Source organism: Tamandua tetradactyla, chromosome 2, assembly GCF_023851605.1.
Source record: "Tamandua tetradactyla isolate mTamTet1 chromosome 2, mTamTet1.pri, whole genome shotgun sequence".
NCBI lineage: Eukaryota > Metazoa > Chordata > Mammalia > Pilosa > Myrmecophagidae > Tamandua > Tamandua tetradactyla.
Window position 1 is genome coordinate 170,197,122 of NC_135328.1, and position 24,458 is coordinate 170,221,579.

Here is a 24,458-nt window from a genome sequence, read left to right on the forward strand (position 1 = left end):
TCGACTCTATTTGAAATCTCTCAGCCATCGATACCCTATGGTCTAGTTTGCCAGCTGCCGGAATACAATATACCAGGAATGGAATGACTTTTTAAAAGGGGAATTTAATAAGTTGCTAGTTTACAGTTCTAACGCCAAGAAAATGTCTCAGTTAAAACAAGTCTATGAAATGTCCAATCAAAGGCATCCAGAGAAAGATACCTTAGTTCAAGAAGGCTGATTGTGATGAAGTTCAGGATTTCTCTCTTAAGTGAGAAGGCACATGGCGAACATAGTCAGGGCTTCTCTCTCAGCTGAAAGGGCACATGGTGAACAAGGCATCATCTGCTAGCTTTCTTTCCTGACTTCTGGTTTCATGAAGCTTCCTGGGAGACATTTTCCTTCTTTGTCACCAAAGGTCCCTGGCTCATGGACTCTCTGCTTCATGGTGCTGCAGCATTTTCTGCGTTCTCTGAGTCTCTCTCATTCTCCAAACTGTTTCCTCTTTTATAAGATTCCAGTAAACTAATCAAGACCCACCCAAATGGGTAGAGACACACATCTGCCTAATTCAGTTTAACAGCCAATCTTGATTAAATCACATCTCCAGGGAGATGAGCTGATTACAGTTTCAAGTGTACAATACTGAATACGGATTAGAAGACATGGCTGCCTTTTACAAAATGGGATTAGAATTAAAACATGGCTTTTCTAGGGTATATACATCATTTTGCAAGCATACCCTACTTTGTCTCATTTCTCTCCTCCCCCATTCAGTCGAGAAGGTTTTCACAATCCCTTGATCCTGAGTCCCAGCTCATTGTAGGATCCCCGTCCCACGTTGCCAGGGAGGCTTACACCCCTGGGAGTCTTGTTCCATGCAGGGAAGGGGAGAGCAGTGAGTTTGCTTGCCATGTTGGCTGAGAGATAGGCCACATTTGAGCACCAAAAGAGGTTCTCTGGGGGTGACTCAGACCTAATTTTAAGTAGACTTAGCCTTTCCTTTGTGGGGGTAAGTTTCATATGAACAAACCCCAAGATTGTGGGTTCAGCCTATTAATTTTGTTGTCCTCACTGCTTGCGAGAATATCAGGCCTTCTCCAAATGGGGAAGTTGAATTTTCCCTCTTTCTCACCATTCCCCCAAGGGGAATTTGCAAATACTTTTTTATTCACTGTTCAAATCACTCTGGGATTTATCGGGGCATCACTCTGGACAAACCTACAAAATCTCATGCCCTATTCAAAGTTCCATGTACTTATGGTATTCAATTAAACTGTCCATATAAGTTACGTTAGAAGATGCACTGATCAAAATATAAATTTTGTATCAAATAAACATTTTTTGCTTTAGCCTCATGCATAAGTTAAAGTTTTAAAATATGAATCACCATCTATTTTCATCACCCTGTAATATTGACATTTTTTTGTTCTTCCTCATGCAGAAACATTTTTTAATTTGTACATTTAGTCACTATCATTGTACACTCTAGGCATTCCTAGATTATACCATCTCACTCTTTATTGTTTATCTTTCCTTCTGGTTTCATTTGTGTCCCCAGCCCTCCTACCTCTATCATTCTAAAATTCAGCTTCATACAGTGTACTAACATTGTTGTGTTATTGTTAGGTAGGATTGTACTATCCATTTCTGAATTTTTACAATCGGTCCTGTTACACAGTCTGTATCCCTTCAGCTCCAATTACCCAATATCTACTCTGTTTCTATCTCCTTATGGTCTCTGTTACCAACTGAAATTCTCCAAGTTCATTCGCTAATGTCAGTTCATATTAGTGAGACCATACAGTATTTGTCCTTTTGTTTCTGGCTAATCTCACTCAGCATAATGTCCTCAAGGTCCATCCATGTTGTTACATGCTTCATGACTATTCTGTTTTACAGCTGCAAATATTCCATTGTATGTATATACCACAGCTTGTTTAGCCACGCATCTGTTGATGGACATTTGGGTTGTTTCCATCTCTTGGCAATTGTAAATAATGCTGCTGTAAACATTGTTGTGCAAATGTCCATTGTGTCCTTGGCCTCAAGTCCTCTGAGTAGATACCTAGCAATGGTATTGCTGGGTCATATGGCAATTCTATACTTAGCTTCCTGAGGAACCACCAAACTGCCTTCCACAGCAGTTGTAACATTTTACATTCCCACTAACAGTGGATAGTGTACCTCTTTTTGCACATCCTCTCTAGCACTTGTCGTTTTCTGTTTTATTGATACTGGCCATTCTGGTGGGTGTGAGATGATACCTCATTTTGGTTTTGATTTGCATTTCCCTAATAGCCAGGGAAGTTGCACATCTTTTCATGTGCCGTTTAGCCATTTGTATTTCTTCTTCTGAGAAGTGTCTGTTCATGTCTTTTGCCCATTTTGTAATTGGGTTTTTTGTCTTTTTGTTGAGTTGAGATTATAAACAACCTCTTTATAAATTCTGGATACTAGACCCTTATCTGATGTATAGTTTCCAAATATTGTCTCCGATTGTGTAGGCTTCCTTTTTACTTTCTTGACAAATTTTTTTTTTTTACTTTAATTAAAATTTTAATTGGGGGAAAAATAAAAGGCTTGGAAAGAAGCTTGTCCAAGGCAATACTCAAAAAATGGTGAGTGGATCACAATGACTTAAAAGGGAAGAGAGAACTCCAGAAGATTCCCTAGTGCCTCCTAGGTCAAACCATTATTTGACTTTTGTCACCGTAGGTCAGTTTTATCTTTTCTTGATCTTCATATAAAAGGAATCGTAAAGCATGTGCTCCTTCATGTTTGTCTTCTTTAGCAGAACACTAAGTCTGTGAAATGCATCCACGTTGATGTTTATATCAGTCGTATCTTCTAAGAATGCGTAAGGATGCACCACTATTTATCCATTCTACTACTTATGGGCATTTCGGTTGTTTCTAGTTTAGAGCTATTTTATGAAATAAGCTAAACTAGCAGTCTTCTGTCTTTTTTTGTGGACATATGCATTCATTTTCCTTGAATATGTACCTGAAAGTGGAACTGCTGGGCCATTAGGCAGGCATATGTTTAGCTTTAGTAGTTCTGCCAAGTAGCATTTCTCCTGAAATATTAATGGGAAAACAAACACCTTTCTTTAACACGTAGAATGATTTGTTTAGTTCTTTCTTCCACATCACATATATTTAAAGGTAGAATTCTCTAGTGCAATAATTTCATCCCAGCTCACATATCAGAATCACCTGAGAAACCTTTGTAAAATAAAGATTCCTTGATGATTTGAACTGCCTGCCAAAGAAAACCCTATTGATCAGAGATTTAAGAGTCGAGGTTTTGCTGCTTTTTCTACGACAATCTAAACCACAAAAGAAATGAAAGGGTTGAAGAGAAATTTCTTGTGAAAATATAAAGCATTGCAAATGTAAGATGATATTATTTTATCTAATTTTAATTTGTTTAAATTATTTTCACCAAGAAGTGAAAACTGAAGTTGGGTTGTTCATTATTGTTATTTTTTTTTATGTTTGCTTCACTCTCATGTTTCTAATGAAGAGAAAAACCTTGATTAAATATGTCAACCATAACATTCAGAGAAAATTAGCAAAATGAAGTCACAACATCATTTTTAGAGTTGAAAGAATTCCTGTATAGGAGGAATGACACAGAACCCCACAAAGCAGCCACATCATCAGAAATAGGAAAATAATAAAGGGAAAACACTCATCAGAGCTGAAAAGCTGAAGTTAAGACTCCTTTCAAAAGGTAATGATAATCTGAAACTTATTACCTGAAAGTATTATTTCTAATATAATAAAGCCCTGAAGAAGTCAAGGGCGTATGAAAAACTTTTCCACAGCAGACTACAGTTATTGGATAAGATAAACAACAATAGCACCAAATCTCCCTCCCAAAAAAGGTGTAAACTCTGGAAAAAATAATGTTTTTCGTAAATGTCATGTAAGCAGGACTTATAAAAAGAACTGAAAAAAGATGTGGATGAGTTTATGGATGATACCACAGATTATGTGAAAGAGGATGCAATATATACTTGACAAAAAATTGACAGAGAAAACATGACTGAAGCTTATTCTGAGTATACACAAAGACTGAATGAGTGAACAAATAAATGAAAAAAAACTCTTATAGAACTTTTCTTGGTTTCTCTTTTGGCAATGGAACCAACAATATATGCCCATGAACCTTACTACTAAGCAAGCACTGAAATTTCTATACGGTATCATAAAGTCTTACTTAGAAGTGGAGTGTCACAGAATCATTAGACTAGCACAGGAAATTTAAGAGATCATGCAATGCAAGCTATTTTAAAGATGAGAAGACATGCATAATATCAGACAAAAGAGCCCTGGCCCAGGATTGGCTACACACTTTAATGAATACCAAGTGAAGGACTGAATGCTGAAGTCACCAAGAAACTTGTATAGGGTCTAGGAGGTAGATGAAGGAGGGTCAACAGTTTATTCCTCTGGGTGGAAAGGGAGGCTAAAGCAAAGTCAGAGCACACAGCTTGCCTGATGTATCAGTATGATTACAACACATCATTCCCTGCCTGGACCACTCCAAAGATTCTGTTATCATTCTGTGTTTCCACCTCTTTTAAGCAAAACAAAACATCCTTTTTTCCTTTCACACACAATGTGTCAGCTGTGTCAGCTTTAAACATTATGATCTCCTTTGAAAACTATATCAATACCTTCTGATGGATACTGCTACAAGTGCTGAAGCTTTCTTTATCTGCCACCCCCTAACCCCATGCCCGGCAAAATGCTCATATTCACACAACCATGGATGTTCTTGATACTTTCAAGGTACATCTTAAACCACAAAATCAAGTTTCAAATTCAGTGTTTCCAAGTCATAATTTAAAAGATAAAAAGCCTGCTTCTTTGCTTTCAACCAATATAATCTACTAAAAGTCCAAGCATCAAAACAGTCACATAAAGTATTAGCTTTATATAATTAAAAGAGATAAATTATACCAGGAAGCTAATTGATAAATTTTCAATTACATTTGTCATCTTGATAAGATGATGAGATGTTAGTCACCAAATGAGGGTGCTCATGCTTTAAAGGATGTCCCAAATCCTTTAAATCCTATGTAAATAAGCACCAATACTGAATTTAACTTTAAGTATTTCTTCTCTGGAACAGTTTTAAAAGAATATACATAGGATTATTTTAAAAGTTCCATTTAAAGCCAAATAGCTAACTATCATGAAGTAAAGAATTGCAATCAAATATATTTATGAAAGAGATAGAAAATGAGAGTTTATGAAAGATACCTAGTCAAAATATAGTGCAGTTAGGACTTCTTTATAGTATATGTTAAAATAAAGGTGGGCTTATAAAGAAAGTTCCGTTATATTCTTAGACACTCTGATTTAATTGCTAATGCCTAAAGTCTTTATTTTCTTTTGTTCTCTGTATAAAATACATATTACTCTATGTTACTAAAACAAATTGATAAAATTAACATTCCCAAAGTAAAAAATTTTAGCATGAAGTTAGCGCATACATTATTTTATGCTGTACTTACTACATCAAACTTCTGAGTGATGTTCCCTTGGACATCAAGTAAATAAACCTTGCCATAATGTGTGCCCAATGCCAAAAATTTGTCATGGACTGTCATACAACTAGCTGCATCCTTCTGAAGAATTTCAGTTACCCCATTGGAAAGCCTTTCATACTTCAGTTTCATACTTCCTCTTCACTCTCTTCTTCCTCCGATTCATCTGTAGATTCTTCAAAACACCCAGTATCCTGTTCCTCTGCTTCCTCCATGGTGCAGCCGGGGAGTCAACAGATTTTTTTGATGCGCAAAAGTGTTTAATTTTGAGGAGTTCCCATTTATCTATTTCTTTCTTCAATGCTTGTTCTTTGTGTGTAAAATCTAGAAAACCGCCTCCTGTTATAAGATTTATAAAATATTTCCCTGCATTTTCTTCTAAAAGTTGTATGGTCTTAGATCTAACGTTTAAGTCTCTGATACATTTTGAGTTAATTTTTGTATAGAGTGTGAGATATGGATCCTCTTTCATTCTTTTGCATGTGGATATCCAGTTCCCTAGGCACCATTTATTGAAGAGACTGTTCTGTCCCGGGTGAGTTGGCTTGACTGCCTTATCAAAGATCAATTGTCCATAGATGAGAGGGTCTATATCTGAACACGCTATTTGATTCCATTGGTCAGTATATCTATCTTTATGCCAGTACCATGCTGTTTTGACCACTGTAGCTTCGTAATACACCTTAAAGTCAGGTAGTGTGAGACTTCTGACTTCATTTTTTCTTTCTCAGGATATTTTTAGCTGTTTGGGGCACCCTGCCCTTCCAAATAAATTTGGTTATTTGTTTTTCTATTTCTGGAAAGTCAGTTTTTGGGATTTTAATCAGTATTGCATTGAATCTATAAATCAATTTAGGTAAAATTGACATCTTAACTATATTTACTCTTCCAATCCATGAACACAGTATGCCTTTCCATTTATTTAGGTCTTCTGTGATTTCTTTTAGTAATTTCCTTAAGTTTTCTTTGTATAGGTCAATTTTCCCATTGAGGATGATGTAAGCTGTGGGTTTTTCATATATTCCCTTTATCATGTTGAGGAAGTTCCCTTCTATTTCTATCCTTTGAAGTGTTTTCAACAAGAAAAGATGTTGAATTTTGTCAAATGTCTTTTCTGCATCAATTGAGATGATCATGCGTTTTTTCTGCTTTGATTTGTTGATATGGTGTATTACATTAATTGATTTTCTTATGTTGAACTATCCTTGCATACCTGGGATGAATCCTAATTGGTCATGATGTACAATTCTTTTAAGTGCTGCTGGATTCAATTTGCAAGAATTTTGTTGAGGATTTTTGCATCTGTATTCATTAGAGAGATTGGTCTGTAATTTTTTCTTGTAGTATCTTTGTCTGGCTTTGGTATGAGGGTGATGTTGGCTTCATAGAATGCATTAGATAGCCTTCCCTCCTCTTCAGTTTTTTTGAAGAGTTTGAGCAGGATTGGTACTAATTCTTTCTTGAATGTTTGGTAGAATTCACATGTGAAGCCATCTGGTCCTGGAGTTTTCTTTTTGGGAGCTTCTTAATGACTAATTTAATTTCTTTACTTGTGATTGGCTTGCTGAGGTTGTCTATTTCTTCTTGAGTCAATGTTGGTTGTTCATGCCTTTCTAGGAAGTTGTCCATTTCAACTATGTTGTCTAGTTTATTAGTAAAGAGTTGTTCATAGTATCCTCTCATTACTTCCTTTATTTCTGTGGGGTCAGTCTCCTCTTCCATTTCTGATTTTATTTATTTGCATCCTCTCTCTTCTTTTTGTCAACCTCTCTAGGGGTGCATCAGTCTTACTGATTTTCTCATAGAACCAACTTCTGGTTTTTTTTATTTTCTCAATTGTTTTCATCTTCTCAATTTTATTTATTTCTGCTCTAATCTTCGTTATTTCTTTCCTTTTGCTTGCTTTGGGATTAGTTTGCTGTTCTTTCTCTAGTTCTTCCAAGCAAACAGTTAATTTCCCGATTTTTGCTCTTTCTTCTCTTTTGATGTAGGCATTTGGGGCAATAAATTTCCCTCTTACCACTGCCTTTGCTGCATCCCATAAATTTTGATGTTGTGTTTTCATTTTCTTTTGCCTCGAGATGTTTACTGATGTCTCTTGTAATTTCTTCCTTGACCCACTCATTGTTTGAGTGTGTTGTTGAGCTTCCATATATTTGTGAATTTTCTGGCCCTCTGCCTATTATTGATTTCCAGCTGCATTCCTTTATGATCTGAGGAAGTGTTTTGTATGATTTCAGTGTTTTTAAATTTATTGAAACTTACTTTGTGATTCAGCATATGGTCTATCCTTGAGAATGATCCATGAGCACTTGAGAAAAAGGTATACCTGGCTGTTATGGGGTATAATTTTCTATAAATGTCTGTTAAGTCTAGTTTGTTATTAAAATTTTATTATTAAAGTTCTGTTTCTTTATTGATCCTCTGTCTAGATGTTCTGTCTAGGGACAGAACATCTAAGGAATCGAAGTCTCCAACTATTATGATAGATGTGTCTATTTCTCTTTTCAGTGTTTTCCTCATGTATTTTGGAGCACTCTGGCTTGGTGCATAAATATTTATGATTGTTATATCTTCTTGTTGAATTGTTCCTTTTATTAATATGTAGTGTCCTTCTTTGTCTCTTTTAATTGATTTTCATTTGACATCTCATTTGTTGGATAGTAGTATAACTACTCCTGCTCTTTTCTGATTGTTGTTTGCATGAAATATTTTTTCCCAACCTTTTACTTTCAACCTATGTTTATCCTTGGGTCTAAAATGCATCTCCTCTAGACAGCATATAGGTGGGTCCTGGTTTTTAATCCATTCTTCCAGTCTGTGTCTTTTGATTGGGGAGTTTAATCCATTAACATTCAATGTTATTACTGTAAGGGCAGTACTTTCTTTTACCGTTTTGCCTTTTGGATTTTATATGTCATATCTAATTTTTCTTCTTTTTACCTTTACTGATAGTCTTCATTTCTACACTCTTCTCCACACTTCTCTCTCCTGTCTTTTCCTATCTGTCTCTAGTGCTCCCTTTAGTATTTCTTTCAGAGCCAGTCTCTTCATCACAGATTTTCTCAGTGATTTCTTTGTCTGAAAATGTTCTAATTTCCCCCTCATTTCTGAGGACATTTTTGCTGGATATAGAATTCTTGGTTGGCAGTTTTTCTCTTTTAGTGTCTTAAATATATCATACCACCGTCTGCACACCTCCATGGTTTCTGCTGAGAAATCTATGCATAGTCTTACTGGGCTTCCCTTGTATGTGATAGATTGCCTTTCTCTTGCTGCTTTCAAGATTCTCTCTTTCTCTTTGACATCTGACATTCTGATAAGTGTCTTGGAGTATGTCTATTTGGGTTTGTTCTGTTTGGGGTATGCTGTACTTCTTGGGTCTGTAATTTTAAGTCTTTCATAGGAGTTCAGAAATTTTCAGTGATAATTTCCTCCATTAGTTTTTCTCCACCTTTTCCCTTCTCTTCTTCTGGGACACCCACAGCATATATATCCATGCCCTTCATGTTGTCATTCAATTTCTGAGTCCCTGCTCATATTTTTCCATTATTTTCCCTGTATTTTCTTTTGCTTCTCGGATTTCAGATGTCCTGTCTTCCACTTCCCTAATCCTATCTTCTTCCTCTTGAAATCTAACTAACTTTGTAGGTTTCCATTGTTTTTTTTCCATCTCTTCTTCTATGCCTTTCATTCCCATAAGTTCTGTGAATTGTGTTTACAGACTTTCAATTTCTTCTTTTTGTCCGTCCCTTGCCTTCTTTATATCCTCCCTCAATTCATTGATTTGATTTTTGATGAAGTTTTCCATGTCTGTCTGAACATCCTGAATTAATTGTTTCAACTCCTGTGTCTCATTTAAATTATTGGTTTGTTCCTTTGACTGGGCCATAACTTTAATTTTCCTAATTACTTTTGCTGAAGTCTGTGCTTTTAATTTCCTTAATTAATTTATTCTGGAGATTGTTTTCACTTATTTTAACCTAGGATGTTCTTGCTGGATGACTTTGTTGTCTGTCTGCTCTTTGAGATTCAGTTCAGCTTATTCTAAACCTCTAGCTTAGGTTTTGTTTAACAGGCCAGAATTTTTCAGTTCTTGTTTTCTTGTTTTTTTATTCCCCCCTCCTTAGGAGGGTCTACTTAGGTATTATAGACCCCAGTCAGATTTCCCCAGAGTAGTCTGGCCTCCTCTCAGGAGGAAAGAGTAATCGGCTTGGTCTACTCATGGTTCTGGGTGGAATCACAGCTGGTCCAGACTGGTGTATGCTGTGTGTTTGGTCACTGACGTGGCCCCAACAGTTGTTCTGTACTGTTCCTGGCTATATTATTAGCTGCTCTGGAGGAAGAACTAAATCCCACACCTCATTAAGCTACCATCTTCAATCCAGTCCTGATTTTTGACTCACTAAGTCTGCTTCTGTAGATGCAGCCTAAGTTAGAAACCCTCAGGTTCAATAAAACATGCTCATTGAAGCATGTGAGAAGCTACTGCCCTCCTGCAAATGTATGTTCTTCAGCTTTGATCAGGATTCATGAAACCATTAAGTTTTGGAGTAAGTCATGATTCAGTACAGAGCTCTCAAATACTTAAATGCTCATCTTTTAATGGTAATTTGTAATGAGAACTTTTACATATTTAATCTTTGAAAATGTTTTGCATGGAGAGGTACTGCCAAATACTGATATCAGTCTGTGTGCATATGACTTTAATTGAGCATATTTATCACTTAGTAGGCATTTATAGAATTCCGTTAGGTTTTTCCCTGATATTTTTGCCTTTGGGCATGTCTTTGCTTTGTAGATTAATCACTTCCAATTGAATATTAGGTGGAAGCACCTCTACTGCACAGTTAAGTGGACTTTTAAATATTTAAACTTCCTTTGGACTTGCATCATGGTCTGAAACTGTACTACTGCTATACTGTACTGCTTCAATTGTAGTTTGCTTGGAAAATATATCTGCTGCAAATGTGTGTGGGAATGGGGATATTGCTGCTTTGTTTTAGTTTTTGGCAACACAGAAAGTATATAAAGCAGTTTGCCATTTCTTATGATTCAAGTATTGTTGAAATGCAGTATGTTTTGCATGTAGGTGCTGTTTTGCCTCGTAATTTTAAGTTGAATTTATTAAGAAACATATCAAATCTGAAGAAAAACTAATTTTCAAAGCCATTCAGTATTTGATAATAGTGGCTGAAGACGGTTCTTTTTGTTCAGAAAAATATCAAACTTGGTCCCGAGCTCAAAAAATTGCATTACATTTTCTCACTGCTAAACATCAAACACATGGTAAGGGCAAGTCCAGGTCTTTAGCTTCTATTTTTTTTATTTTTTTTTTTTTATTTTTTTTTATTTTTTTTTAAAGGAAAGACAGAGAGAAGGAAGGAAGGATAGAAGGAAGGAAGGAAGGAAGAAAGGGAAACATCTTTTAAACATTTGCTTGTTTTATTGTATTCTGTTTCTCCGTTTTTGGTACATGGGCTGGGGCCGGGAATCGAACCGAGGTCCTCCGGCATAGCAGGCAAGCACTTTGCCCGCTGAGCCACCGCGGCCCGCCCCTTTAGCTTCTATTTTTGACAAAAATTTATGAAACTATCAATAAGTCTGCCAGAGCAATTGACACTACCAATTCAATAATACATGATAAATTCACATATTTTCTGCAGAGTACCTGCTGATGAATAATACAGTAAATAACCACCAACTTTGAAATACTTCACATTTTCAGTTTTTAAATCTGTCCAACTGTCTTTTTCTGCTCTACACATATTTGTACCAACATCAATTTTAACATATATTAGCAGATTCTGCTTTAGTGTGTACTGAATTTTAGTGTTTTCTCAATCTCTTTGAAAGTGTTCTTGTCTGTAGTTCTTCCGTGCAGACTATTCATAGAGGCTAATTTCCCAGTCATGTCAAACTCAGCTTTTCTTTCTTTCTTTTTTTTTTCTTTTAAAAATGGAACACTTCATGAATTTGCATGTCATCCTTGCAGAGGGGCCATGCTAATCTTCTCCGTATGTTCCAATTTTAGTATATGTGCTGCGGAAGCTAGCACTCAAACGCAGCTTTGACTTCTCAAATAAACAGTGATAGAGGAGTATTGGTAACATCTGTTGATAAATTAAGAGCTGAGAAAAACCACTTGGAGTCATCTGCCTTGTTTTTTAATTTACTGTTGAATTTGCTGCCAGTGTCCTCAACTCTTCAAGCAATGGTTCTCATCAAAAACTTAAGCCAGTTTATTTTCTCTGAACACATTTCTTCAGCTGCTGCAGTCAGACAATATAATTAACTCTCCATTGGTAGTTTTCCTTGCGTGACTAACAAATTAGCCCCTCAGAAACTTACTCTGGTTGTAGTCTCATTTTCATTTGAAATTTCTGTGAGGAAATTCTGCTGTGATGCGATAATTCATTTAAAGTTTAAAAATTTTTCTAACTCATGCTTTTCTGCGAGTTAGGAATATTGTGATGAGTGCTTAGTTTCATGTGAAACTGGGAAACAGTCCCTAAAACACTCTCACATCTGACACCACTTGTAAATTTGGGGGTTCTCAAGACCACCTTTAAGTTTGGTAATTTGCTAGAAGGACTCAGAACTCACTAAAAGCTGTTACACTCAGGGTTTATTACAGTCAAAGGATACAGATTAAAATAAGCCAACATTATACTTAGTGAAATACATAAGGGCTGAAATTGTATTATATACCTTATAAATAGCAAATTTATATAGAAAGAAAGTGGATTAGGGGTTACTGGGGGAAAGTGTGGATGAGGGAGTTTAAGAAAAAAAAGATCAGTGGTTGTTATGTGTTGGGTTGGGGGTTGGGAAAAAAAGTTAATTGGTTCTTAAAACGATGAATTTTATAGGTGAGGAAGTAGAAATTCATAGTTTGTCATTCTCTGCCTTCCTTGCTTAGATGACTAAAAATCTGCCAACTGTAGGCTCAGCCAACCCACATCTTGAACAGGCTGGGGGTGGGGGGTGGAAATAGGCTAAGGGAGAGAGAGAGAAGAAAGTTCCAAGCCTGGAGCTTCTAGTTTTCCTCTCCTAGTAGAGTTACAGACAGTGCTGTCTTTTCTTGATAACAATATGTGACAGTATACACGGAGTATTGCCAATCAAGTAACTCACAGAGCCTGAGTGTCCAGAGTCTTTGTTAGGGCTCTGCGTATGGTTGAGTACCCAAGTGGCTGGTCTCAATTTCCAGCCCCTCCAGAGGTCAAGCTTTGGGTCATATAACCCAAAGCCCCCACCATATATCACATTGTCTGGTGTGGCCCAAGGCCTCCAGATAAAGATACTCTTCAGAAGTCAGAACATTCCAAGGGCTTAAAGATTACCACCTGGGAGGCAAGGACAAAGGCCAAACTTCTCTTTGCGTGAGGTTAATTCTTATTACACATTTAGTAATGACATATTTTGTCCTTTTACCATAGCTATAATGTCATTACATTGTACACATAATGCTGTTATCTAATTTAAAAAACTTTTTTTTACTGTAAAGTATAACATGTATACAAAGCAAAGAAATAAAAAAAGGCTATAGTTTTCAAAGCTCTTTTCAACAAGTAGTGACAGGACAGATACCAGAGTTTGTCATGGGCTATCATACGATCTTCTCATATTTTTCCTTCTAGCTGCTCCAAAATATAGGAGGCTAGAGGTCTTAAATATTTTTTTGTCATCACACTTGACTCTTTTTCCTTCTTTTTTTGTGAAGAATAACATACAATCAAAAAGGCTATAAATTTCAAAGCAGAGCACCACAATTAGTTGTAGAATATATTTCAGAGTTTGACATGGGCTACAGTTCCACAATTTTAGATTTTTACTTCTAGCTGCTCTAAGATACTGGAGACTAAAAGAGATATTAATTTAATGACTCAGTAATCATATTCATTTGTTAAATCCTGTCTTCTCTGTATAACTCCACCATCACCTTTGATCTTTCTATCCCTCTCTTTAGGAGTAGTTGGGCTATGGCAATTCTAAATTTTTGACATTGGAAGGGTCTATCACAATATGAGGTAGGGAGATGGAACTATCTGATGTTCTGGAGAGGCTGGGCTAGGTTTCAGGATTTATCTGGACCAGGGACCCATCTGGAGGTTGTAGGTTTCTGGCAAGTTACTCTAGTGCATGGAACCCTTGTGGAATCTTATATATTGCCCTAGGTGTTCTTTAGGATTGGCTGGAATGGGTCCTGGTTGGGGGTTGGCAGGTTATGATAGGTAGCAAGGTCTACCTGTGGCTTGCATAAGAGCAACCTCCAGAGTAGCCATTTGACTCTATTTGAACTCTCTCTACCATTGATACTTTATTAATTATACTTCTTTTCCCCTTTTGGTCAGGATGGAATTGTTGATCCCGCAGTGCCAGGTCTGGATTCATCCCTGGAAATCATCTCCCATGTTGTCAGGGAGACTTTTACCCCTGGATTTCATGTGCCATATAGGGGGAAGGGCAATGATTTAACTTGCAGAGTTGGTTTAGAGAGACTGAGGCCACATCTGAGCAACAAAAGAGGTCCTCCAGAAGTAACTCTTAGGCATGCCTGTAGGCAGTCTAAGTTTCTCCGCTATATACATAAGCTTCACAAGAGTAAGCCTCATGATTTGGGGCATGACCTATTGATTTGGGTATCTCTAAAGTTTGACACAGTATCAGGGAGTTCCCTGATGGTAAGGTTTAATAATTCCATATTTTTCTCCCATCCCTCAGGGGACTTTGCTAATACTTTTTGATTATCTGCTTAATATACTCTAGGATGTTTCCAGGTATTACAATAATCTATACAGGAATAAAGTACTTCTTTCTTATTCTGTGCTCCCTGTCTTTCAGTTGTTCAAATGCGCTATACAGATAGGTTGAATTAGATTATCCACTGCAGGAAATTTCAGTTCCAGACCAAATAAACCTTTCTTCTATTGGTCTCAAAGAGGATGTGTGGTTCTACAATATAGACACTGTCTTCCTTACCCCTATGTTCTGAATTACTTTAACCCCAACCTGTTTGGCTTTGTTCTTATCTCTAAATATCAGGTTATATATTTAAAACAGCTTCTCAAAATCCAGAAATAATCACCACTCGGGACTTAATGTGTCTGCTCTAAAAGCTTATAGTCTAGGCCCCTGTTTTCTTATAAGCATTTTCTAACGGTGACCATACCATTCTTGTTTCTCGCTTATTTTGTCTCACCTTATGTCCCACATGTTCATTCATATTGTAGCATGCCTATGACTTTGTTCCTTTTTGTAGTAGCACAGTCTTTGTTCGTAAATACACACCATTGTTCGCCAATCTACTTCTCTGTCAGTGCATCCTTCAGCCACCTGCATTCATCAGCATCATGTAGAGAGACCAAAGTCCACAGTCCATCAGCATTCTTGATTTTAGGTAATTTCATTGTTCCCAAGAGAATGAAAACCAATAAACACACCCTTGCCAAATAGGAAATCTAAACCTCCTCTTAACTCTTGTCTCTCCCCTTGTTATTTACCTCTGCTGTTGCTGTGGTAGTGCTGATGGTTTCCTTTTGAATATATTTCATAGCATGTTTTCTCCTGTACCCTGGACTCAAGCACTCTTTGTACAAGAATCATATCTTTGAAGTAATTCTTGCGAGAACTAATTCATATTTTTAGTGTTAGTCAGTGGTACATGTAGGTCTATACAACCCCTTTCAATCTTGTTCATCTTCATTATGGTTACATTACTTATAGACACACTAGAGAATACCTTCACTGTTATCTATCCCCTTACATTGGAGTTCAACCTCATTAGGTAACTGCTGTTATTTAATTTGATAACAAAATTCACACTCCCTTGTCCTTAAAATTGGACATTTGAATTCTGCTTTTCTTTCCTTATTTGCGCATATGAGTATGTACTGCTGTTAAAAAAAGAAGTTGAATGTGCACGGGTGGTTCAGTGGTAGAATGCTTCCATGCAAGAGACCTGGCTTTGATTCCTGGACTATGCACAATCCCCCGTACCCCCCCCCCCCCCCAAAAAAAGATGAGATACAGTGATAACATTTGCTCCTTAAAGTACTGTCAAGTTATAACTGCATCACTGTGTTTTGTAGTATATCTGACATGGAAAGATCTATGCTAATTGGCATTTGTAAGTCTTCTTGGGAGAAATGTCTATTCATATCCTTTGCTCATTTTTTAGTTGGATTGTATTTTTTATCATTTACTAGTAATCATTTTTTTATATATTCTAGATACAGGCCACTTATCACATATATACTTTGTAAAAAATGTCTTTTATTCTTTGGGTTGTCTGTACTTTCTTAATGGTGTCCTTTGAAGTACAAAAATTTTTAGTTTTGCTCAACTTCAGTTTTAAAATTTTTTCTTTTGTTGCTTTTGATTTTGGCATCATACCTAAATGGCATTTTTTAAATTTTAGTTTTCTTTGTGATCTAACATGAATTCTACCTCATTTTTCTGTCAGATATCAAAAACTTCTCTAACTGTAGTAAAAGCGTCCATCAGCTTAACTGTTTTCCTGTATTGCCATTCCTCCTTCAACCTGTATTTTCTTCAGTTCCAAGAAATCTTCTTGAATTGTTCTTTTGATAATTCTTCCCTTCTGTTTTCTCTCTCTTTTTCTTTTGAACCTTCTATTTAACACGAATGAGGGCGAAACTGTGATAACACTCAGCCTCTTCACCTGTTACTCTTCTCCACAAGAGGTGTGGCATCTGATAAATGAGTGTGGTAGAATGACCTAAGACATGCTCAGTTTAGCCTTTTCATCTCTCCTCCCTTTGGGCCAGTTTACAGATAACCAATATTTTGGCATATTCTTAGCCAGTGCTGTAGACTGAGTTCAGGATAGGCGCTGCCTTTTTGGAGGCGTTTTGTTCTTTTAGTGGTTAAGTTCAATTTAGAGTCTTTTCTTCCTACTCTTAAGTGATGTTCTTCAACCAGGCTTTTATCAAAGATAAAGCTGATATTTCGTGCCCCAAAGAAAAGAATCTGTTGATTCTTTCTCTTTGTTGATTCTGAAGTCAAGCAGGGAAGAGGTATTTTTGAGTTCCTTTATTATCTAAATACACAGCTGTGCAATAACTACCTCAAAATTTAGTGACTCAAAGCAGCAATGATTTATTATATTTACAATTCTGTGGGATGATTGGACAAGTTTTCTTATGATCTTATCTGGACCCACTCGTGTGGCTACACTCATTTGGGGATTGGCTGGAGTTGGAGGATCGAAGATAACTTCATTGACGCATCTGGGGCTTTTCTTCATGGGAGCAACTAGAAGCCTGGGCTTTTCTCTCTCCATATTTTCTCTCCTCCTTCGTAGCCTAGCTTGAACATCTTTACATGGTGACTGGGTCCTAAGAGAGTGTAGGCAGAAGTTACACAGGCTCTTGAGGCCTAGGTTCTACAAATCATACAGTATCAATTTTGCCACTTTATATATGTCATAGCAAGTCATAAAACTAGTCCAGATTTGAAGGGATAGAGAAATAGATTCCAACTCTTGCTACTAGAATTCACCAGGTCACCTTGGGGATTATCACTAAAATGATCTGTCAAACCTAATAACAGTTGGTGCATAGACAAAGAACCTTGAGAAGTGAAAAATGTGGGGAGCAAAATCAATTGGTAGCTCCCTAAAGAGGTGGCTTGGCCATAGGCTTTAAGAAGTTGATGGTAATATGGTATTTTGAGCTTGATGATTTATTGTACCATACAGTGAGGTTTTTTTCTCTCCCCTTCCTTCCTCCCTCCTCCTTTTTTTTCTACCTTCCATTCTTCCCTTCCCCCTTCCCCTTTCCTTTTCCTTCTCCCTTTCCCCTTCCCCTCCCCCTCTCTCTCCATTCCCCTCCCCTCCCCTTTCCTTCCTTATAAAGTTATAGAGTTAGTTTTAAATGAATGCATGTTAGGTGAGAAGGATTTAACCAGCTTAGGCAGGCTGTATCATCTTTAATGTGTGGGCTGTTTGAACTTCAGTTGCAATTGGCCTGGAATTAGTAGGGGAAGAGATTTGATTTTTTATGCTTTTGTGGGTAGAATCAGTATTTACTGCTTTTACAGAATTCTTAAACCAAATTTGCAGGCTTTAAACTACAAAGGTAGCTAAAGTATTAAATGTGCTGTAGAGTAATTAGTGAGTGAGATTCTAGCCTTAAGTTGTTAGTATCCAGGCCTGGACAAGCACTATTAAGTATTTATAGCTTAGAAGAGAGTATTTTCCCCACTCTATTTGTAATTATGTTACTGGTCACTCTTGGTCCCCCACCCCCAATGTGTTTTCAGATTAATCAATTTAAAGTCAGTTTTTTTAAGCTTAAAATTTAAATTTTATTGGTTTCTCCCACAGAAGTTTAGTTGATTTTATTAAGAAACAAATAAAAATGAATAGGTGGGTGTTGGGGATTGAATTGTGTCCCCTACAAAAGGCATGTTCAGATCTCAACCCCTGGTTCTGTGTGGTGTAAACCCATTTGTAAATAGGATTTTTGAAGATGTTATTACTTAAGGTGTGCCCAAACTGAATAAGAGTGAGTTTTAATCCACTGTGGCTGAAGTCCTTATAAGCAGAGGAAATTGGACATAGAGAAGCTGTAGAGGGAAGCAAGAAGCTGGAAGTCATTAGAACCCAGAAGAGAAAGGAGAAGATACTACTGTGACTATTGCCATGTAATGGAAGTCAAGGAATCTTAAAGATTGCCAGCCAGCCAACAGATACAAACCCTGGGAGGAAGCAAGTCTTTTAGCCTCTGAAACTGTGAGCCAATAAATTCCTGTTGTTAAGCCAAGTATAGTATTTATTTAAGCAACTGAAAAACTAAAATAGTGGGGTACTTCGTTATAAGTCAGTGTCTTATAAAACTAAAATAGTGGGGTACTTCATTATTGTATTGAATAATCGATATGATATTCTTGATTCTTAAGAGAACATGGTTTAGAAAATATACCTCAGTCTTTGTTGTCAGTACAGAAACAGTGGGAGAATGAGAACCAAATAAAGGAAGGCAGGCTGATTTAGTTGGAAAAAGAGAGGTTTCCTTAGAGAAAGATTGACCTCTTAGAACTCTTAAAAGATAGACCAAAAAAAAAAGAAAAAGAAAATTATGGTTATGTCTTAAAGACTACCTAGTATTCTGTGCCATGGCTACTGGAGAATTTTTGCACATTTCCAATGCACAGACATTTGGGTAATTTCTAGTTTTTCCCTATCACAAGCATTGCTGTCATGAACGTGTTGACATATCTTTGCACATGTATGAATATTTCCATAAGATACCTAGATATTACTGGGTTAAAAGATATTTAGAGTGTGCATTTTAAAAATACAGATATGGCCAAATTCCCCTGCAGAAATGCTGTGACAGTTGACATTCATTAGCAGTGTGTGAGAATACCCTTTCCTCTTAATCAGCATTAAAAAAAATATTTTATTTATTAATTTAAAAAAATTACAAGAAACACAAACATTCCCAGCACATACACTCAGCAATTCACAATATCATCACATAGTTGCATATTCATCATCATGATCATTTCTCAGAACATTAGCATCAATTCAGAAAAAGAAATAAGACAAGAGAAAAATATAACAAACAGATAAAAAAAATTTACAGGCCATACCCCTTACTGATCCCTTTCATTGATCACTAGCATTTCAAACTAAATCTATTTTAACATTTGTTTCCCCTACTATTTATTTTTATTCCATATGTTCCTCTCATCTGTTGACAAGGTAGATAAAAGGAGCATCAAACACAAGGTTTTCACAGTCACACAGTCACATTGTGAAAGCTATATCATTATACAATCATCATCAGGAAACATGGCTACTGGAACACAGCTCTACATTTTCAGGTGGTTCCCTCCAGCCTCTCCATTACATCTTGGATAACAAAGTGATATCTGCTTAATGCATAAGAATAACCTCCAGGATAACCTCTCGACTCTGTTTGGAATCTCTCAGCCATTGATACTTTGTCTCATTTTACTCTTGCCCCTTTTGGTAGAGAAGGTTTTCTCAATCCCTTGATGCTGGGTCTCAGCTCATTCTAGAGTTTTTCTCCATGCCTTGATGCTGAATCTCAGCTCATTCTGGGCTTTCTGTCCCACGCTGCCAGGAAGATCCACACCCCTGGTAGTCATGTCCCACGTAGACAGGGGGAGGGTAGTGAGTCTGCTTGCTGTGTTGGCTGGAGAGAGAGGCCACATCTGAGCAACAGAAGAGGTTCTCTTGGGGGTGACTCTTAGGCTTAATTTTAAGTAGGCTTGACCTATCCCCTGTGGGGTTAAGTTTTATATGAACAAACCCCAAGACTGGGGGCTCAGCCTGTAGCTTTGGTTGTCCACACTGCTTGTGAAAATATCAAGAATTCAACTTGGGGAAGTTGAGTTTTCCCCCATTCTCACCATTCCCTGAAGGGGACTTTGCAAATACTTTTCCACTCACTGATTTAATCAGCATTTGATAGCCATTATTTTCAACTTTTTTTTTTTGCTAATTTCCTAATGAAAAATATTTAATTATTTTAATTTAATTATTGTTGATGTCTAGTGAGGTTGAGTATCTTTGCATTTCTGTATAGTCTTCTTGTATTTATTTTTAAATAAATATTAAAAAAATCTTTTTTGTTAATGTATTTTTTATTAGTTTTTTTTTCTCCTAGTGATCTGAAGGAGTCCTTATATGTTGCTAATCTTTTTTCACAGTATACAACTTGCTATTTGATTTAATTTATGATGTTTTGTTTTATAAAATATTTAAATTAGCATGTGGTAAAATCTTTCCATTTATTCTATTATAGCAACAAGAGAGGTTCTCCAGAAATAACTCTAAGGCACACCTATAGGTAGGCTAAGCTTCTCTGCTACTTACTTAAACTTCACAAGAGTAAGTCTCAAGATCAGGGGCTTGGCCTATTTATTTGGGTGTCCCTAATATTTGCACAGTATCAGGGGTTTCCCTGGAGGTGAAGTTTAATAGTTCCATATTTTTTTTCCCATCCCTCAAGGGAGTTTGCCAGTACTTTTTGATTATCTGCTTAATATATTCTAGGATGTATCCAGGCATTACATTAAGCTGTACAGGACTAAAGACCCTCATTCTTATTCTGGGCTCCCTATGTTTCGATTGTTCCAATGAGCTATCCAGACAGGATGTTAGATTATGTGCTACAGAAAATTTAGGTTCCAGACAGAATAAACCTTTCTTTCTTTGGTCTCAAAGAATAGGTGCATTCCTAAAATATAGACACTGTCTTCGTTACCTTTATGTTCTGAATTACCTTAATCCCACCCTGATAGCTTTGTTCTTATCTCTAAATACCAGGTTATGCATTATATAAAACAGCCTCTCAAAATCTAGAAATAGTAATTACAATTCCAGACTAAATGTGACTGCTATAAGAGTTTACAGTCTAGGCCCCTGTTTTCTTCTAAGAGTTTTTCTAAAGGAGACCATACAATAATCACTCTTTTGTTTCTAGTTTATTTTGCCTCACCCAGGGTCCCACAGATTCATTCACAATGTTGCCTGCCGCACAGCTTCATTCCTTTTTGTAGCAGCACAATATTTGATCACATGTATACACCATTGTTCGCCAATCTGCTTCTCAGTCAGTGCATCCTTCAGCTACCTGCATTCATTAGGCATCATATATAAAGTCCAAAGTCCACAGTCTATCAAAACTCTCAATTTTAGATAATTTCATTGTTCCCAAGAGAAAGATAGCCAGTAAACTCACCCTCACCAAATAGGGAATCTAAACCTCTTCCCATTGTTTACCCCTGCTGTTGCTGTGGTACTGCTGATGTTTTCCTGTTAAACATGGCCCATAGCATGCAGTAGCACTTTTCCTCCTGTACCCTGGACTTCAACACTCTTTGTACAGAATCATACCTTTAAAGTAGCTCTTGCAAGGACTTATTTATATTTTCTAGTATTAATCAGTGGGACACATAGGTCTATACAATCCCTTTCAATTATGTTCACCTTCAATATGGTAGTATTACTTCTGGAGCCATAGAGAACCCTTACATTTGAGTTCAACCTTACTAGCTAACTGTTCACCCATCTCTAACTTCTATGTATCTCTAAGTCCCCTATATTGTGTATTATAAGCCTTCGATTTTACCTTTACCACGGTCATAAAAGTGGAGTCATACAGTGTCTGTCCTTTTGTGTCTGGCTTACTTCACTCAGCATTATGTTCTCAAGGCTCATCTGTCTTGTTATGTGCTTCAGGATGTCATTTCATCTTACTGCTGCATAATATGCCATCATATGTATATACCACGTTTTGTTAATCTGCTCGTCTGTTGATGGGCATTTGGATTGTTTCCATCTTTTGGCGATTGTGGATAATGTTGCTGTGAACATCGGTGTGCATATGTCTTTGTGTCACTACTTTCAGCTCTTCTGGGTATATACCAAGTAGCGCTATTGCTGGATCATAGGGCAACTTGATAGTTTCCTAAGGAAACGCTAAGCTGTCTTCCATAGTGGCTTTACCATTATATATTCCCACCAGCAGTGTTATAGTGTCCCATTATTCCACATCCTCTCCAATATTTGTAGTTTCCTGTTTGTTTAATAACAACTATTGTTATAGGTGTGAGATGATATCTCATTGTAGTCTTGATCTGTATTTCCCTTATAGCTAATGAAAATGAGCATCTCTTCATGTGCTTTTGAGCCATCTGTATTTGCTCTTCAGAAAAATGCCAGTTCCTGTCTTTAGCCCATTTTATAATTGGGTTGTTTGTTCTCTTGTTGTTGAGTTGTATGATTTCTTTATGTATACAAGATATCAAACCTTTGTCAGATACGAGATTTCCAAATATTTTCTCTCATTGAGTTGGCTACCTCTTCACTTTTTTGACAAAGTCTTTTGAGGTGCAGAAGCATTTGATTTTGAAGAGTTCCCATTTATATATATTTTTTCCTTTTGTTGCTTTGTGCCTTGGATATAAAGTTTAGGAAGCTACCTCCTATACTAGGTTTTAAAAGTGTTTCTCCATTTTCTTCTAGAAGCTTTATGGTGCTAGTTCTTATATTTAGGTGTTTGATTCACTTTCAGTTAATTTTTATATAAGACATAAGGTAAAGGTCCTCTTTCATTCTTTTGGCTATTGATACACAGTTCTCCCAAGTCCATTTATTGAAAAGACTATTTTGTACCAGTTCAGTGGATTTGGGGGCCTTGTCAAAAATCAGTTGACCATAGATTTGGTGGTCTGTGTCTGCACCCTTGATTCAATTCCATTGGTCAATACTTCTGTCTTTGTGCCAGTACCATGCTGTTTTGACTACTGTGGCTTTATGATAAGTTTTTTTTTGGCATGGGCAGGTACTGGGAATTGAACCCAGGTCTCTGGCATGGCAGGCAAGAACTCAGCCACTGTGCCACCGTTGCCCGCCCTATATAAGTATTAAAGTCAGGAAAGTTAATCCTTCCACTTTGTTCTTCTTTTTTTAGGATGCCTTTAGCTACTTGAGGTCTCTTTCCCTTCCATATGAATTTGGTAACTAGCTTTTCCAAGTCTTCACAGTAGGTTGTTGGAATTTTGATTGGTTGAATCTGTAAATCAATTTTACAGATTGAAAAATCTGTAAAAATAAAATCTTTGTTGAATCTGTAAATCAATTTGGATAGAACTGACATCTTAAAATTATATTTAACCTTCCTGTCCATGAGCAGATAATGTCTTTCCACCTGTTTAGGTCTTCTTTGATTTCTTTTAGCAGTGTTATGTAATTTTCTGTGTACAAGTCCTTTACCTCCCTAGTTAAGTTTATTCCTATGTACTTGATTCTTTTAGTTGCTATTTTGAATGGAATTTATTCCTTAATTGACTCCTCAGGTCATTGCTTGCGTATAGCAACATTACTGATTTTTGCACATTAATTTTATATCCTGCACCTTGCTGAATTTGTTTATTAGCTCACATAACTTTGTTGTAGATTTCTCAGGATTTTCCAAGTATACTATCATGTAACCTGCAAATAATGAAAGTTTTACTTCCTCTTTTCCAATTTGAATGCCTTTTATTCCTTTGTCCTGCCTGATTGCTCTAGCTCGAACTTCTAGTATAGTATTGAGTAATAGTGATGACAGAGGGCATCCTTGTCTTGTTCCCAATCTTAGGGGGAAAGCTTTCAGTCTCTCTCCATTGAGTACTGTTCTAGTTTGCTAGCTGCCAGAGTGCAATATACCAGAAATGGCATGGCTTTTAAAAAGGGGACATTTAATAAGTTGAAAATGAACAGTTTTTAGGCTGTAGAAATGTCCCAATTAAAACAAGTCTATAGAACTGTGGAATCTTAGGCATCCAAGGAAAGATACCTTGATTCAAGAAGGCTGATGAAACTCAGGGTTTCTCTTTCGTCTGGAAAGGCGTATGGCAAACATGGTCAGGTTTTCTCTCTCGGCTGGAAGGGACATATGGTGTCATCTACTGGCTTCCTCTCCAGCTCCCTGGGAGGCGTTTTCCTTCTTCATCTCCAAAAGTCACTGGCTGGTAAACTTTCTGCTTCTCAGTTCTGCGGCATTCTCTGTTGTGGCTTTCTCGTGGCTTTGTGGTTCTTCTCTGCTCTCTCTGAATCTCCCTCATTCTCTGAAATGTTTCCTGTTTTATAGGATTCCAGTAAACTAATCAAGACCCACCCGGATGGTTGGAGACATGTCTCCACCTAATTCAGGTTAAAAACCATTCTTGATTGAATCACATATCCAGGGGGGTGATCTAATTACAGTTTCAAGCATATATTGTTGAATAGGGATTAGAAGAAATACCTGCCTTTATAAAATGGGATTAGGATTAAAGCATGGCTTTTCTAGGATACATGGGTACATAAACCTTTTCAAACCAGCATAAGTACGATGCTGCCTTTTGGTTTTTCATATATGCCCTTTAT

The 24,458-nt window shown here is 36.9% G+C and overlaps 1 protein-coding gene and 1 non-coding gene across 7 annotated transcripts in view; one reads left to right on the plus strand and one right to left on the minus strand.

The window, feature by feature from the left end:
* Nucleotides 1–24,458, plus strand: part of NRDC (nardilysin convertase) — a 182,988-nt gene that overhangs the window by 13,577 nt on the left and 144,953 nt on the right. The gene's annotated exons all lie outside the window — the stretch shown is intronic.
* LOC143675241 (U6 spliceosomal RNA) lies at nucleotides 11,495–11,600 on the minus strand. Its single transcript, XR_013171482.1, has one exon. It is a non-coding gene; the product is annotated as a U6 spliceosomal RNA (small nuclear RNA).